A 14,906-nucleotide genomic window follows, 5' to 3' on the forward strand; every position below is an offset into this window, starting at 1 on the left:
AGAGAGGCAGAGACACAGGCAGAGGGAGAAGCAGGCTCCATGCAGGGAGCCCGATGCGAGACTCGATCCCAGGACTCCAGGATCACACCCCAGGCCGAAGGCAGGCACTAAGCTATTGAGCCACCCAGGGATCCCTCTCTTCCTATTCTCTTTGGATTGATCCCCATCAGATTTTTGTCCCTGTTACACCCCAGTCCCCAATGACCTCACTGCAGCTGCATTCGGTGACCTTTTCTGGGTTCCTCTTACTGGAAGGCACTTCCCTGGGCCCACAGCCTTCATACCAGCTTCTGTATCCTTCGCTGGTCCCCTCCCTTCTCCCCACACTCCTGGGTTTTGGTCCTCTTCTCTACTGTTGGTACAGTTAATATCTTCAAGGACCTCTCCTTGCAAGGCTCAGCTTTAATCCAACTGCCTGACCTTGCAGGCCCATCAGAACAACCTTCTCCACATCCCCACTGGAGCCACTCTGGCCCCAGGGGCACCGTGTCAGCAGACTGCAGGTAGGGTCCTGAGAAGACAGGTAGAGGCTGGCAAAGAGTGAGCATTCTCACCAGAGTCAGCTCTCCCGGATCTCTGTAGAGCCCTGTCGAAAAGGAGGGTAAAATTTCCCATGTCCTTTCCTTTCTAACTCCAGACTCTTGTAAATTCAGGTTCCCATTGGTTGTTTGTTGATCTTTTCTCTCCCAGGGACACTATAGCCTCCGTGTCTGTCTGGTTCTGTGTCCCAAGAACTTGCTTGACTTCCTGTCTACAAGCTGGGGTTGGGGCGCAGGTTATCAGTTCTTGCATTTGCAGGCAGCACAAAGTTGGGTTGGGGGCCCCAAAATATGGCTGGCCAGACAGAAGTGTGGCCATTTGCAGCTAAGGTCCTCTCGCCTCTTGCCAGCTCCCAGAGGGTTTATCTCAGTCTTTTTTTTTTTTTTTTTTTTTTTTTTTTTTTTTGTGGCCATCTTTGAGAGTGGCTCTGGATCTTGGGAGGGTAGTAGTAGCTTTTGCACCCTCTCTGGGGACACCTCTCGCGTCCCTGCAGTTGTTCGATACTGCCAGGAATCTTTATACCTTATCCCCACTGCAACTTAACAAGATATTTGAAAGGATTAAAAAGTAGCTCTACGATCAGAAGTTGGTCACGTTTGAAGCTGATATTCAGAGCCTGATAGGAGCTTTTTTAAAGGTCTTCTCCCCTAAGCTGAAATGAAACTATGTACCCAGAGAGAAAGAAGCCTTTCCAAAGACAAACTAAATTTCTAAATTTAGAACATAGGAATCTTTTGATCCATCTCAGCTGAGGATCTTCTCCCTGATAAAAGAAGCAAATGGAAGATAATATAGCTGGATGGGTGGGTCATCCCCTTGATATCATTAAGGCTGAAAGGCATTTCAAGTCCTGGACTGATGATGGGCTCACCTTGGAAGCGACCTTTCACAGCACAGAGATGAGGCTTGAAATGGAGCCCTTCATCTCCAATTTTTAGAGGTCAGGAAGGGGAGGATCCAGCAAAAGTGGGTGGTTTAGATTATGACTGGGTGAAGAGAGGGTCAAGGAGCAGAGGGTAAGGTGGATGAGCAGGAGCCAGAGGAGAGATGGCACCATGGAAAGGCTTGGGGTCTGCCACCCAGAACCAGCCTTGGGGGAATATCAGGTGTTAGCAGGAGATTGCATATGGCCCAAAAATGGGCACAGGTATGCTGTTTGTCAACACGGGTTTTTCTTGGACTGGGGGATGCACTGTGATCATCTTTCTGGCTGGATCGTGCAGCAGGTTTTTTGTGATTCCTCCCAACCCCCGATGTCCTGTGGTGACAGCAGCTGCCTCTGGTCCCAGGCCAGGCAGGAGAAAGGGCAGGCAGGAGTGCTCACTGTCAATGACTCAGCAGATTCCCCAGGCGGCTCGCAGGGCTGGCAGAATCAAGGCGGGTGACTGGAGGGGGTGCAGCCAGAGCCAGCTGGGTTTGCTCCTACCTCCAGGGTCCCCAGAACTCGGGACACAATATTAATGTGGCATCTGAGCCTCCACTCTCCTTCCTCCCTTCCCTCAGCTCCATGGGCTGAATTCTTTAAGGCAGGATGTCTGTCCTGGGGGAACGTTCTTGGTCCCTTTGAAGGTGTCTGCCAGCCTGCAGCTTGTCACCCTTTCACAAAGCCTTTGATGACACCCCAGTGCTTCTGGGGCAAGACAAGCCGCCTGGAGCCCTCTTCTCCCTGGTCCATCCTCAGAGCCTTCTCTGTGGTGCTACTTTCACGTGGCCCGGGCCTGGCCCCCATAGAACAGGACTCATTGCTGAAATGCCCGAATGCCGTCTTCTCTTGTTTGCTCTTTCTTCTGTCCGAGGGCCATGACACCAGCCCACCAGCACACCAGCCCACTGCCACTACCCCTCCCTCCAAGCTCCTCCCCTGCTGCCCTTGCATGTCCCCCTGATAGCTCTGCCTCTGCAATGGCCCTGAGCTCTTCCCTCAGTCAGATGACGGCCCCATGTTTCCTCAAGGCTGGGTCAGAGTCCTCATGTACCCAGAGCAGGACCGGCTCATCTGTGGAAAGAGCATCACACACCCCACTTCACAGGGATGTTTCCAGGACAAGAAGTTGTGGCTCTCAGAGGATCTTCACCTTCTCCTGACACCCCTACCCCAACACATGTGGTGGTGCCTGGAGTTCCAACTTCTCCAGAACCTCTGAACGTCTGGTTTCTTGAGTGTTTCTTGTTCCAAACTGCTATTCTGAGCAGTTCTGAAAGTCTGGAACTTTCCTTTCTGGAGAAACACGGTGGCCCCACTCCCCCTCACCACTAGCAAATGTGCCCCACATGGGACCATGGGATCAACTCAGATTTTCCCACAGAACAGCTGAGAGATACCTCAACATCTCATGATGATGGTGGTGGTGGTGAGGCTGATACCTAAGAATCATTGAGTCTTTTTCTTTTTTCTTTTTTTTTTTTTTAAGATTTTATTTATTCATGAGAGACAGAGAAAGAGAGAGAGAGAGACAGAGACACAGGCAGAGGGAGAAGCAGGCTCCATGCAGGGAGCCGGATGTGGGACTCAATCCCGGGTCTCCAGGATCACACCCTGGGCTGAAGGCAGGCACTAAACTGCTGAGCCACTGGAGTTGCCCATCATTGAGTCTTTATTGTGTGTTGGACACAATGTTAACTTCACTTCCTGTAGTAACTCATTTAATCCTTCCAACAACCCTTCTAATTAGATATTCCATTCTTTTCTTTTTTTAAGATTTTATTTATTTATTCATGAGAGACACAGATAGAGGCAGAGATACAGGCGGAGGGAGAAGCAGGCTTCCTGTGGGGAGCCTGATGTGGACTCGATCCTGGGATCATGGCCTAAGCCCAGGTAGATGCTCAACCACTGAGCCATCCAGGTGCCCCTCTTTTTATTTTATTTTTTTTAAGATTTTATTTATTCACTTGAGAATGAGAGAGAGCACAAGGGGGTGGTGGGAAGTGGCAGAGGGAAAGGGAGAAGCAGGTTCCCCATTGAGCAGGGAACCTGACACAGGGCTTGATCCCAGGACCCTGAGACCACTACCCAAGCCGAGGGCAAACGCTTAACCAGCTGAACCACTCAGGAGCCCCAATATTCCATTCTTACACCCATTTTACCGATGTGGAACCTGAGGCTCTGAGCAGAGTCCAGAGTACACAGCTACCCTGTTAGGATCGGGACTACAGCCCAGGTCTGTTCAGCTGTGGTAGCTCTGTTTTTAACTTCTGAGGTTGGCTGAAGGCTGCGGGCAGCAGGGGAGGATGCCGGGGAGCCGCTGAAAGCCTCACGGCTAGCGTCCCTGCCCCCTTGCTCCTGTCCCTCTCACTGGGGTCCCGTTCCCCTCCCATTGGCAGCACCTTCCCTCACCTCTCATTTTCCTTGAGCTCATGTGACTCCAATCTCCTAGCTCAGCGCCTCCCCAGAGCAAGCCCCAAGTGAGTCCCTGTCATCGCCCTTTGGTGCTCGGGGCAGGGATCCCTTTGTTTCTCCACGCTGCCAGCTCGGCCTACTCTCCCCCGGACCAGATTTTAGCTCTACTTTTGTGTGGCCAAAAGACTCAATAAGAGATTTCCTAGGACAGAGATGTGGCTTTCCCCAAGCTGACTTCCAGAGTCTCCCCCCAGAACAGCCCATGTCCCCCGTTGCCACACCACATGGGCCCAGCCTCGTCCCCAGCCCCAGGGGGCCCTTGTGCACAAAAGCCTTGCCTCCTGTCCCTGGCATGGCTCCGAACTCACCTCTGGCCTCAAGGCTGCTGACCCGGGGGAGCAGGTTGGGGGGCGTCACCCGCAGTACCCATCGCCCATGGGTACACCACTGGGTGTGGGGCAGGCACAAGCCGCTGGCTCCGTGCCATCGTTGGCAGGTGGCTGGGGCTCAGGGATGACTGTGCCGTGACTTTAATTGGCCCTGATCGGAGCCCCCCTGACTACAGCCCCCCAGACCACAGTCCCCTGCCCAGGTGTCTCCGGCCCCTTGAACAAATGTGCTCTAAATAGGTCAAGGAGAGCGCTGGGCGGCTTCCCTTTCATGTGCCCTGCGGCGCGGGCAAGTCTGGCCTTCCTTCACCAAAGGGACTTCGCTCTCCTTGCTGTGTCTAAAAGATATTTCATGTTAAAATTCAACGGAGAGATGTTAACCAGCCGTCAGAATAAGGCTTGTCAGAGCCCAGGCCTCTCAGACAGGCTGAACTTTGCCTCACTCTGGGAGGGTCTGGCCCACCCTGGGCAGCCACCGGCTGGCACATTTTAACAAGGCCGGATGCAAACACCGCTGCCAGGCCCTGGCGGGGAGCCCCGCGTCCTCGGACCTTCAAGGCGGGGGTCTAGAATCCTTACTGAATAAACCAGATGCTGCGTAGCTGCATTTTAGGGACACCTGGTCCTCCAACAGGGTCCCTGTCTCTTCTTGGTTTTGAGTTGCAGCCTGTTGTCAAGAGCAGTGATGTTAGGCTGCTGCAAGGACAAGCTGGGGGCTGGGAGCAGGTAGGGGTTGGGGGAGGACAGGGATTTTGGCAAAATCCCTCTCATTTTGCTGGAAAGCACAGTGGCGGGATTTGGCCAACAGTGTGCAAACACACTATGCAATCAGGAGTTTACTTTTCTGCTTCTGGGGATGAGAAATGCACAGTCAGAGTTCAAAGTAGCCAGTGCCAGCCAGGTTTATTAACGAACCCGAGAATTCGCCTGAAAGGAGAGACAGTGTGGCCTAAAGGTTATCACACAGACTCTGGAGTGGGTTTAAATCCCTGTTCTGCCCAAGCTGTGTGGCCTTGGGAAAGGAATTTAACTTCTCTGTGCCTCAGTTTCCTCCTCTGTAAAATGGGGCAATCATTGTTCTGATCTCTTAAAGCTCCTGTGAGGACACAGGAGTTGGCGAGTTGGCTATAGCAGCCCCCGGCGAGCAGTGAATGCCCATTACTAATGTTATTACCAACATCTTTTATTTTTCTGACAATGGGAGGAGGGGGGAGACACCTGGGCGCCCCAGGAAGCTAACTTGAGAAGGGTTCATGGGAAGCTGGGGTTGGCCCAGAGTCAGATCAAGCAGGGATAGAAGTTGTTTGAAGGACAGGCATCGATGGCACACCAGTCAGGCTGCTGTAAATCTGGGTCAAATGTGATTCATCTTTTCACATATGGCTGCTATTTGCTTGGCCGTTTTAATGAGGAACTCGTACTTTTTGAGAAAGAGCACCTGTGTGGATGTGAGGGGGGACTGGTCCTCTGGACTTACTCCCTGTCCATGCTGTTTGGACAAAATGCAGGAGGGTTTCAGGGAGACAGGTGGTGAAGGTAGGACTGCTGGGCTCCTGGTTACTTCCTGTCCCCACTGGAGTCTCTGTCACGGGGCTTGTGTCTCCCTATGTGTCTATACCCGATGGCCCTGTAGGCAAGAAATCAAAGGTCAGCCTCCAGCCTTTATATGCACACACTCACACATGTGCACACAGGCACTCACGCACGCACTCACGTGTTCACATATACTCCCGCACACACACACACACAGGCCCTCACACACAAATGCACACACGTGTGTTTGTACACACATTCTCATGTGCATGCACACACTTGCACATGCACACATGCATGCATGGGCATGCGTGCATATATTCACACATGGTGCATACACATGCGTGCGTGCATACATTCATACATGCACACATACACGTGCACTGGACACACACATGCACACATACATTCACACACACACTTGCACGCATGCTCTGCTGGCCTCAGTCGGTAAGATTTGAGGAGACAGAGGGCGTGTTTGCCCTGCAGCAATGAGAACATCCAGGCTTGGTTGGAACTGGACAGTCTTGCCTTCTCCCTCCTTCTCTCTCCTCTGCTTCCTCCTGTCCCAGAGGTCTGCTCTTATCTCAGGACCATTCTGTCCTCTCTTTTGCTGTAGTGTCTCCTGCCAAACCAGTGTCCTCAGAGTCTTGCATTCCGCCATGCGGCCTGGGTGGGGTGGGGTTCCTCACTGAGACAGGTGTATCCCTAAGGGGTCTGTTCTCAGGTCATGTGGGTGCCCCGCCTCCATTGGGTGCCAGGCTCTGGGCCCCAGCACAGAATCGCCAGGCACTTTGGGGTGGGACTTGAGGTCTCCTCAACTTCCATGAGCTGGGTGGGGGTATAACAACACTTAAGAGTGAAGCAAGTTAACATGCTCCTTGCCTACTGACTTAAGACCCTTGATCTGTAACAGAAGCAATTTGCTTTCTTTGAGACTTGCAGACCACTGGCCTTGGAAAATAAGGAACCAGAACATTCCCAGGCCACAGAAGCCAGCAAGTTGGCTTGAAGCTGCCTTGGCTCTAGGATGAGTCCAGCCATCTTTTAGCAAAACGTCTTTTTCTTTTTAAGGTCACACAAATGACTTCACTGACTTCCTTTTGCACATGCGTAGACCTTCCCCCCCCCCCCCCCCCCCCCCCCGCCCCGCAGAGAGAATAGAGTTGTCTTGCACAACCACCCCCAGGGCACTGAGGAACCAGACCTTCTTGCACCACCCTGAGCACCGGAATAACTCTGGAGGTGGCATCACCGAGTCTGCATGCAAGCCAGAAAAGCCACAGATCCCTGCACTCCCTTAACAGATTCACTCCCTTTAGAAATCTCTGGCCCAGGCAGAAACCTCAGAGTTGGCCTTTGGACAAGAGTACACCTTCTCCTGAGGTAGTCAGCCTCCAAAATAAAGCTCATCTTTCTTTCCAATCAAAACCTGTCTCCTTAGTATTGGCCTTTTGGGCCACCAGTGACCTAGCCCAAAGAACATGGTGCCTCCCAGTGATACCATGGGCAGGGACCCTGATCTAACGTGGGTGCCTGAAGCAGTGGTGGGAAGGAGGGTACTTGTGGAGAGGTGGAGATCCCTGGAGACTCTTGGCCACACTCTGGCTTGGGAAGGTGGGGCTCTAGGCTTTCAGCAGGTGGAAGCAAAGAGAATAGAAACACAATGGAACAATGGAATGTCCTCTTTGGCTTCTTCATGCTCTCTTCTCTCTCATTCAGTCATTCATTCATTCATTTATTCAACCAACAATTATTTTTAAAAATACCTGAGTCAGGCCCTGGAGCAAAGTTCTAGGGATGCAGCAAGACCAGGACAGAAGCATTCCTGCCTGTGAGATGGAGGGAGTGGGGAGGGCCAATGTCAGGAGGCCCACAAATTCTCTAAGTGTAATGAAAGAAATCAAGAGGGCATGGGAGTAACAGGGAGGAGTGGGAAGGGCCAGCACTGGGGACTTAGCCAGCAGTGAGGACTCAGCCAGCAGTGAGGATGGCCTCACCGAGGAGAGACAAACACTTACACCTAGACTGGGAAGGGGCCAAGTGGTGAGGGCCGAGCAAGCAGTAGGGCAGCAGTGTGTGGGAGATCCCTGCAGTGGGCAGGACCTGCTATGTTTCTGGTGCCATAAGGGGGTGAATAAGGGGGAAGCAGGCAGGGGATAAAGCCAGGTTACATGGGGTCCTGGGGGGTCTCGTGAGAATCCACAGAAGGTGAGAAGCCACTGGAGGGTCTCCTGTAGGGCAGTGACGGGAGCCCTGGAGAACACGTGGTGGATGGGTGTTGTGGGGGCAGCATTGGGAGCAGGGACCAATGAGGATCTCCTGTGGTGTCTGGGGAGAAGTGAGCCTGGCTTAGGTGGTGGCCTTGATGAGGACAGACACGGTTGGATGCGAGGTACATTCCAGAGAGGGAAGCAGTGAGTCTTGGTGACATGGGGTGAGAGAGGGAGGGTTCAAAGACAACTGCTAAGTCTCTGGCTTCAACACGACTGGAGCTGGGCCATCTTGGGTCTGGGGGAAGGTCAAGACTTCACCGTGGGCTGTGTTGAGATCCCGACGTCAGGAAGGCAGCACAGGGGTTGTTGGGTCCCAGCTGGCTGCGAGAAGGGTCCTGCTACTACACAGATAATCCCAGTCTTGGATAGTCTGGCTGGAGGGGCCTGGGAAAGTAAGAGGCTGGAACCCTGGTGATTGCTCCCACCAAGTGTCTTGTGTGGCTCCTGGTGCAACTGGAACATGAGAGGGGCTTGGCTCCTCCAGACACATTTTATGTGGCCCAAATGCTGTGTTTTATTATTATTTTTAAAGATTTTATTTATTTATTCATGAGAAACACAGGCAGAGGGAGAAACAGGCTACATGTCCGGAGCCCAATGCAGGACTCAATCCCAGGACCCTGGGATCACGACCTGAGCCAAAGGCAGACGCTCAACCACTGAGCCACCCAGACATCTCTTTTATTTTACTTTATTTTTAATGACTTTATTTATTTATTTTGAGAGAAAGAGAGAGAGCATGAGCAAGGGGGAGGGCAGAGGGAGAGGGAGAAACAGGCTCCTCGCTGAGCAGGAAGTGGGATGCATTCGGGGCTCCATCCCAGGACCCTGGGATCATGACCTGAGCCCAAGGCAGAGACACTTAACTGAATGAGCTACTCAGGTGCCTCAAAATGCTGTTTTATTTATTTTTTTAAAGATTATTTATTTATTTATTCATGAGAGACACACAGAGAAAGGCAGAGGCATAGGCAGAGGGAGAAGCAGGCTCCATGAAGGGAGCCTGATGTGGGACTCGATCCTGGGACTCGAGGATCACACCCTGAGCCAAAGGCGGATGCTCAACCACTGAGCCATTCAGGCATCCCCCAACGCTACGTTTTAAACAAGTGAGCCAACATTGAATATTTTGAAGATTTCACATAAAAATTGTGGCCTCTGATTTAAAAACACTCGGGAGATTTGGCCACCCTCGGCTCAAGCTTCAGGGAGATGCTGTCTGGGCCTGAGTGGCCTTGGGGCTGAGCCCCATATTGCCCCTGCCAGCTGGGCTCCCCACAGATGTTTGCAAGCTCACTCCTTACTTGGGGAAAAGGTGTTCCCATGTGGTAAACCCCCATCAGGTGGGCCATTCAGAAAACATCAGTCTTCTTGGGCTCTTCCTATTTTTCAAGCTCCACTCCTGACCTTTCAGCAGATCCAAGGGACTCCATCCAAATCACACCTTTCCTCCAACCACATCTCCGCACAGGTATCCGTGGGCACCCTGGTCGAACCATGTTGTTTCTTGCCGGGTCACGACAGCCACCTGTCAAGGCTCCCCGCCCCCAACTCCCACAGCCCTGACATGGATTCTCTGCTCCGGGACAGATCAGGGCCACCTTTCGGAATCCCAGTCAGATCATGTCAGCCCTCGCTTAAGACCTTACAGGCATCCTTCTCACCCAGAATCCAGTCAACACTTTCCACCACTGCCACTGGCCCTGGAGGCCCAGCCCTGCCACTTGGGTGGCCACAGTGCCACCCTGTCTTCTACACTCACGGCCCAGGAGACACAGGCCTCCTGCCAAGCACGCCTGGCCTTAGGGCCTGGGCTGGGAGCTGTCTTCCCATAGAGGCTCTGCTCCAGGCTCACTTTCATTTTTTTTTTTAAGATTTTATTTATTTATTCATGAAAGACACACAGAAAGAGGCAGAGACACAGACAGAGGGAGAAGCAGGCTCCATGCAGGCAGCCTGACGTGGGACTTGATCCCGGGTATCCAGGATCAGGCCCTGGGCTGAAGGCAGTGCTAAACTGCTGAGCCACCCAGCCTGCCGTCCAGGCTCACTTTCAAACTTAATAAACATCTAAGGCAGTGAAGTACCATAGCCATCAATGATAAGGATGTGTCATATAATATTGAGTTGGAAGAAGTAAGTGGCGGAAGACCATGGAATTCCACGCTGGTGTTGCTACAGCATATTGCTGAGGGATGTGTAAGTAGCAGACACACATACAGGAAACAAGAGGATGCGGGAAGACGGTGTTGGTGGGGCCACACAGGGGCTTCTGAGGACAAGTGAGGCCCCATTTCGTGTACAAAACCATTTGTTAATACTTTTTAGAAGATTTTATTTATTTATTTGAGAAAGAGAGATCGGGAGAGCACAAGAGCACGAGTCAGGGAAGTGGCAGAGGGAGAAAGAATCTCAGATACCGTGCTGAGCATGGAACCCAACGCAAGGCTCAATCCCTTGACTCTGAGATCACCACCCTGAGATTATGATCTGAGCCGAAATCAAGAATCAGATGCTCAAATGACGGAGCCACCCAGGCACCTCGATAATAATTTTAAATTTGATTACCTTTTTTTTTCTTTTTTTTAATTTATTTGTGAGAGAGAATGAGAACATGCACAAGAGGGTGGGAAGGGCAGAGGAAGATGGAGAAGCAGACTCTCTGCTAAGCAGGGACACCCGCACCGTGCAAGGCTCAATCCTAGGATCCTAAGATCATGACTTAGTAGACAGAGCCACCCAGGCACCCAGATTAGTTTTCATATTTAAGTCAATAATTTAATGGGTTTTTGACATAGGTACATACCAATGAAACCATCTTCATAAATAAGATAATGAAATATCCATCACCCCAAAGAGTCCCTGCCACAACTTTGAAATCCATCCTTCCCTCCTTTCCTCTTATTTTGAACAACCACAGATCTGCTTTTTGTGCTAAAGAGTAGTTTGCATTTTCTAGCATTTTATATGCATATATTTTATATGAATTGTAAACCATTGCATAGATACACCAAAAATCTGTTTATCTACTCATCTGTTGATTGACATTTGGGTAGTTTCTAGCTTTTGGAAGTTACAAATAAAGCTGTTGCAACCATTCACGTGCAAGTCTTTATGGGCACAGTCTTCCATTTCTTCTGGTAAATATTTAGAAGTGGAGCAGGTGGGTGGTAGGATTGGCTGTGTATAATTTTTTAGGAAATTGCCACACTGTTTTCCAAAGAGGTGCCATTTTACATTCCCACAGTTGCCCCGCAATCTCGCCAATACATGGTCTTTTAAATTTTTGCCATTCTAGTGGGTTTGTGGTGGCATTTTGCTGTGGTTTAAATATGATGATGTGGTTCATATTTTCATACACTGACTTGCCATTCATGTATTCTCTCTGGTGAAGCATCTGTTGAAACATTTTTAAGTGTTTTAAAACTTGGATTATCTTTTTAATTGTTAAGTGGTAAGAGTTCCTTATATTTTGTGGATAGAAGTTCTTTGTCAGACACAGATTTTTCAGATATTTTCTCCAAATTTGTGGCTTGCCTTTTTGTTTTTGTAACAGTGTCTTTTGGAAAACAAATGTTAGTTTTTAGGAAGCCCAGCATATCATTTTTTCCCTTTTTAATAAAGTTGCATTATTTTTTAAATATTTTATTTATTTATTCATGAGATACAGAGAGAGAGAGGCAGAGACATAGGTAGAGGGAGAAGCAGGCTCCCTGTGGGGGTCTGATAGGGAACTCAGTCCCAGGACCCCAGGATCACAACCTTAGCCAAAGGCAGGCACTCAACCACTGAGACAGCCAGATGTCCCAAGCTCATATTCTTATGTCCTATTTAAGACTTTTTTGCCACGTTGTTTTCTTCTAAAAGTTTTATAATTGTAGCTCTTACAGGTCTATGATACATTTAAAAGTTAATTTTTGTATATGATATGAGTTAGGGTTGAGCTTTCCCCCCTCTTTCTTCCCTCCCTCCTCTCTCCCTCCCTCCTTCCTTCCTTTCTTCTTTTATATGACTATCTAATGATTCCAGCATCATTTGCTGAAAAGATTGTCCTTTATTTATTTGATTCAGCACCTTGGTTGAAAATCAAGCAACCATATACACATGGCTCTATTTCTGAACTCTTGATTCTATCATATCAAACAAAAATTACCCAATGTTGCTCTTCTTTTTCAAAATCAATTTGGCTGATCTAGGTCCCTTGCATTTTCATATACATTTTAGGATGAATGTGTCAATTTATACTGAAAAACAAAACAAAACACCTATCTGCTGGCATTTGACTGAAATTGCATTGAATCTATAGATTAATTTGTGAAGAATTGACAACTTGATGGTATTGAGTCTTCCTATTCATGAATATGGTATATCTCTTGATTTATTTAGGTCTTCTTTAATTTCCTTCTGCAAAGTTTTATATTTTTCTGTTTATAGATCTTGTCTTTCTTTAATTGGGTTTATCCCTAGAAATCACATTTTCCCATGCTGTTGTTAAGTGGTATTATGTTAAACATTTGATTTCTGATTGCTACAAGTATATAAAAATGCAACAGATTTTTGTATCTTGACCTTGTCTCCTGTAACCTTGCTAATCTCATTTATTAGTTCTAGTAACATTTTTGCATATTTCTTAGGATTTTCTACAATTTTGTCATCTGCAAATTAAAGATACTTTCAAGTCTTCCTTTCTTGTCTAGATGCCATTTATTTATTTATTTATTTATTTATTTATTTATTGCACTGACTAGAACCAATATTGAATAGAAGTGGTGAGAATGGGCATCCTAGCTTCCGTCCTGACCTTGACAAGAAAGCATTCAGTCTTTCACCATAAGATATGATGCTACCTGTAGGTTTTTCATAGACATCCTTTGTCAGGTGAGGAAACTCACTAATTTGCTGAATGCTGTTTATCAGGAATGAATGTTGAATTTTGTCAAATGCACGTTCTGTATCCATTGAGATGATCATCTGGTTTTTCCTCTATAGTTTTTTTTTTTTTAAGATTTTATTTATTTATTTGAGAGAGAGCACAAGCGATAGGGAGGGGCAGGAGAAGAAGCAGACTCCAGGTTGAGTGGGGAGCTCAATGAGGAACTCAATCCCAGGACCCTAAGATCATGACATGAGCTGAAGGTAGATGCTTAACTGACTAAGCCACCCAGGTGCCCCCTCCTCTATAGTTTGTTAATAATTTAGTTTGTTAATCTTGATTTTTGAACGTTAAATCAACTTTGCTCTCCTGGGACAAACTCCACCATTGCCCTTCTTAGCGTAATGTTGGATTTAATTTTCTAAATGTTTGTTAAGAATTTTTGTGTCCGGGCGGCCTGGGTGGCTCAGCGGTTTGGCGCTGCCTTCAGCCCAGGGCCTGATCCTGGAGACCCGGGATCAAGTCCCACGTCGGGCTCCCTGCATGGAGCCTGCTTCTCCCTCTGCCTGTGTCTCTGCCTCTCTCTTTCTCATGAATAAATAAATAAAAATAAAAATAAAGAATTTTTGTGCCCATGTTTGTAAAAGATATTGGTTTATAGTTTTTTGTTATATCTTTTTCTGACTTTGGAGTCAAAGGTGATGCTGGCCTCAAAAAATGAGCTGGAAAGTGTTATCTCTTTTTCAATCTTCTGGAAGATCTTGGGCATAACATAATAACTTGGGCATTATTTGTTATTTTTTTGCTTAGTTTGGCAGGATTCACCAGTGAAGCCATCTGGGCCTGTTGTTTCCTCTGTGGGAAGGTTTTAAACCACAACCTCAATTTCTTTCACAGATATAGGGCTAATAATGTTATCTATTTCTTCTTAAGCAAACTTTGCTAGTTCATAGCCTTCAGGAAATTTAATTTCACCTGTTGTCAAATTTATTGGTAAAATGTTGCTCATAATATTCTTTTATCATTTTAATGTCTGTAGGATTGATAGTGATGCTTCCTTTTTCACTCTTGATATTGGTAATGTGTGTCTTTCCATTTTTTTCTCCTAATCAGTACATCTATAAATTTATAATTTTATTGTCTTCTCAAAGAACCATGGATTTTCTTGATCATTTTCTATTTTTCTGACTTCTGTTTATTGTTTCCTTTCTTTTACTTACTTTAGTTTTAATTACCTCTTTTTTTTCTGGTTTCTAAAGGTGGAAGCTGATATATTGAATTTGAGATTGCCTTCCTTTCTAACGTAATCACTTAATGAGATGTTTCTCTTGAATCTCTAGCTTCATCCCACAAGTTTTGATATGTCATTTTTTAAAATTTTCATTCAATTAAAAATATTTTATATTTCCTTTGTGATTGTTTCTTTGGCCCAGGGGTTATTTAGAGTGTGCTGTTCAGTGTGAAGGAGTTTTCTAGATATCCTTCTGCTACTGATTTCTAATTTCTCTCCAAGAGGATCCAAGTACATACTTTATATAATTTGAATTTTTAAAAGTTTATTACACGTGAAGCAAGGCTAGAGATCCATGGGATCCTGTTGATGGAGAAGTGTGATCTTTTTCATGAGCCACTAGAGGGTTTTAAGCAGATAGGGGATTTGATTTGAATTGTGTTTGATTGGTCTAGTGTGCATCGGATTTAGGGAAATGGGGATATTTGTGGCTTGAGGTTTCCCTCAATCATCCAAAGAGAATGGACAGTTGTCTAGAGGGTCTGGCTCTCCAGGGAAGGGTGTGGGAGTAACTCTGTGACATGGCTGCAGATGAGGGTGAGGAGATTGAGGTTCAAGAAAGAGCTTTAGACTGGGAGCCCAGCCAGAGCTCAGCCGTGTGATTCCAACCAAGCATGTCACTCCACCTCTCTGAGTTTTTGTTTCCTCACCTCTAAAGTAGGTG

This window comes from Vulpes lagopus, chromosome 11, assembly GCF_018345385.1.
Source record: "Vulpes lagopus strain Blue_001 chromosome 11, ASM1834538v1, whole genome shotgun sequence".
In the NCBI taxonomy this organism is placed as follows: domain Eukaryota; kingdom Metazoa; phylum Chordata; class Mammalia; order Carnivora; family Canidae; genus Vulpes; species Vulpes lagopus.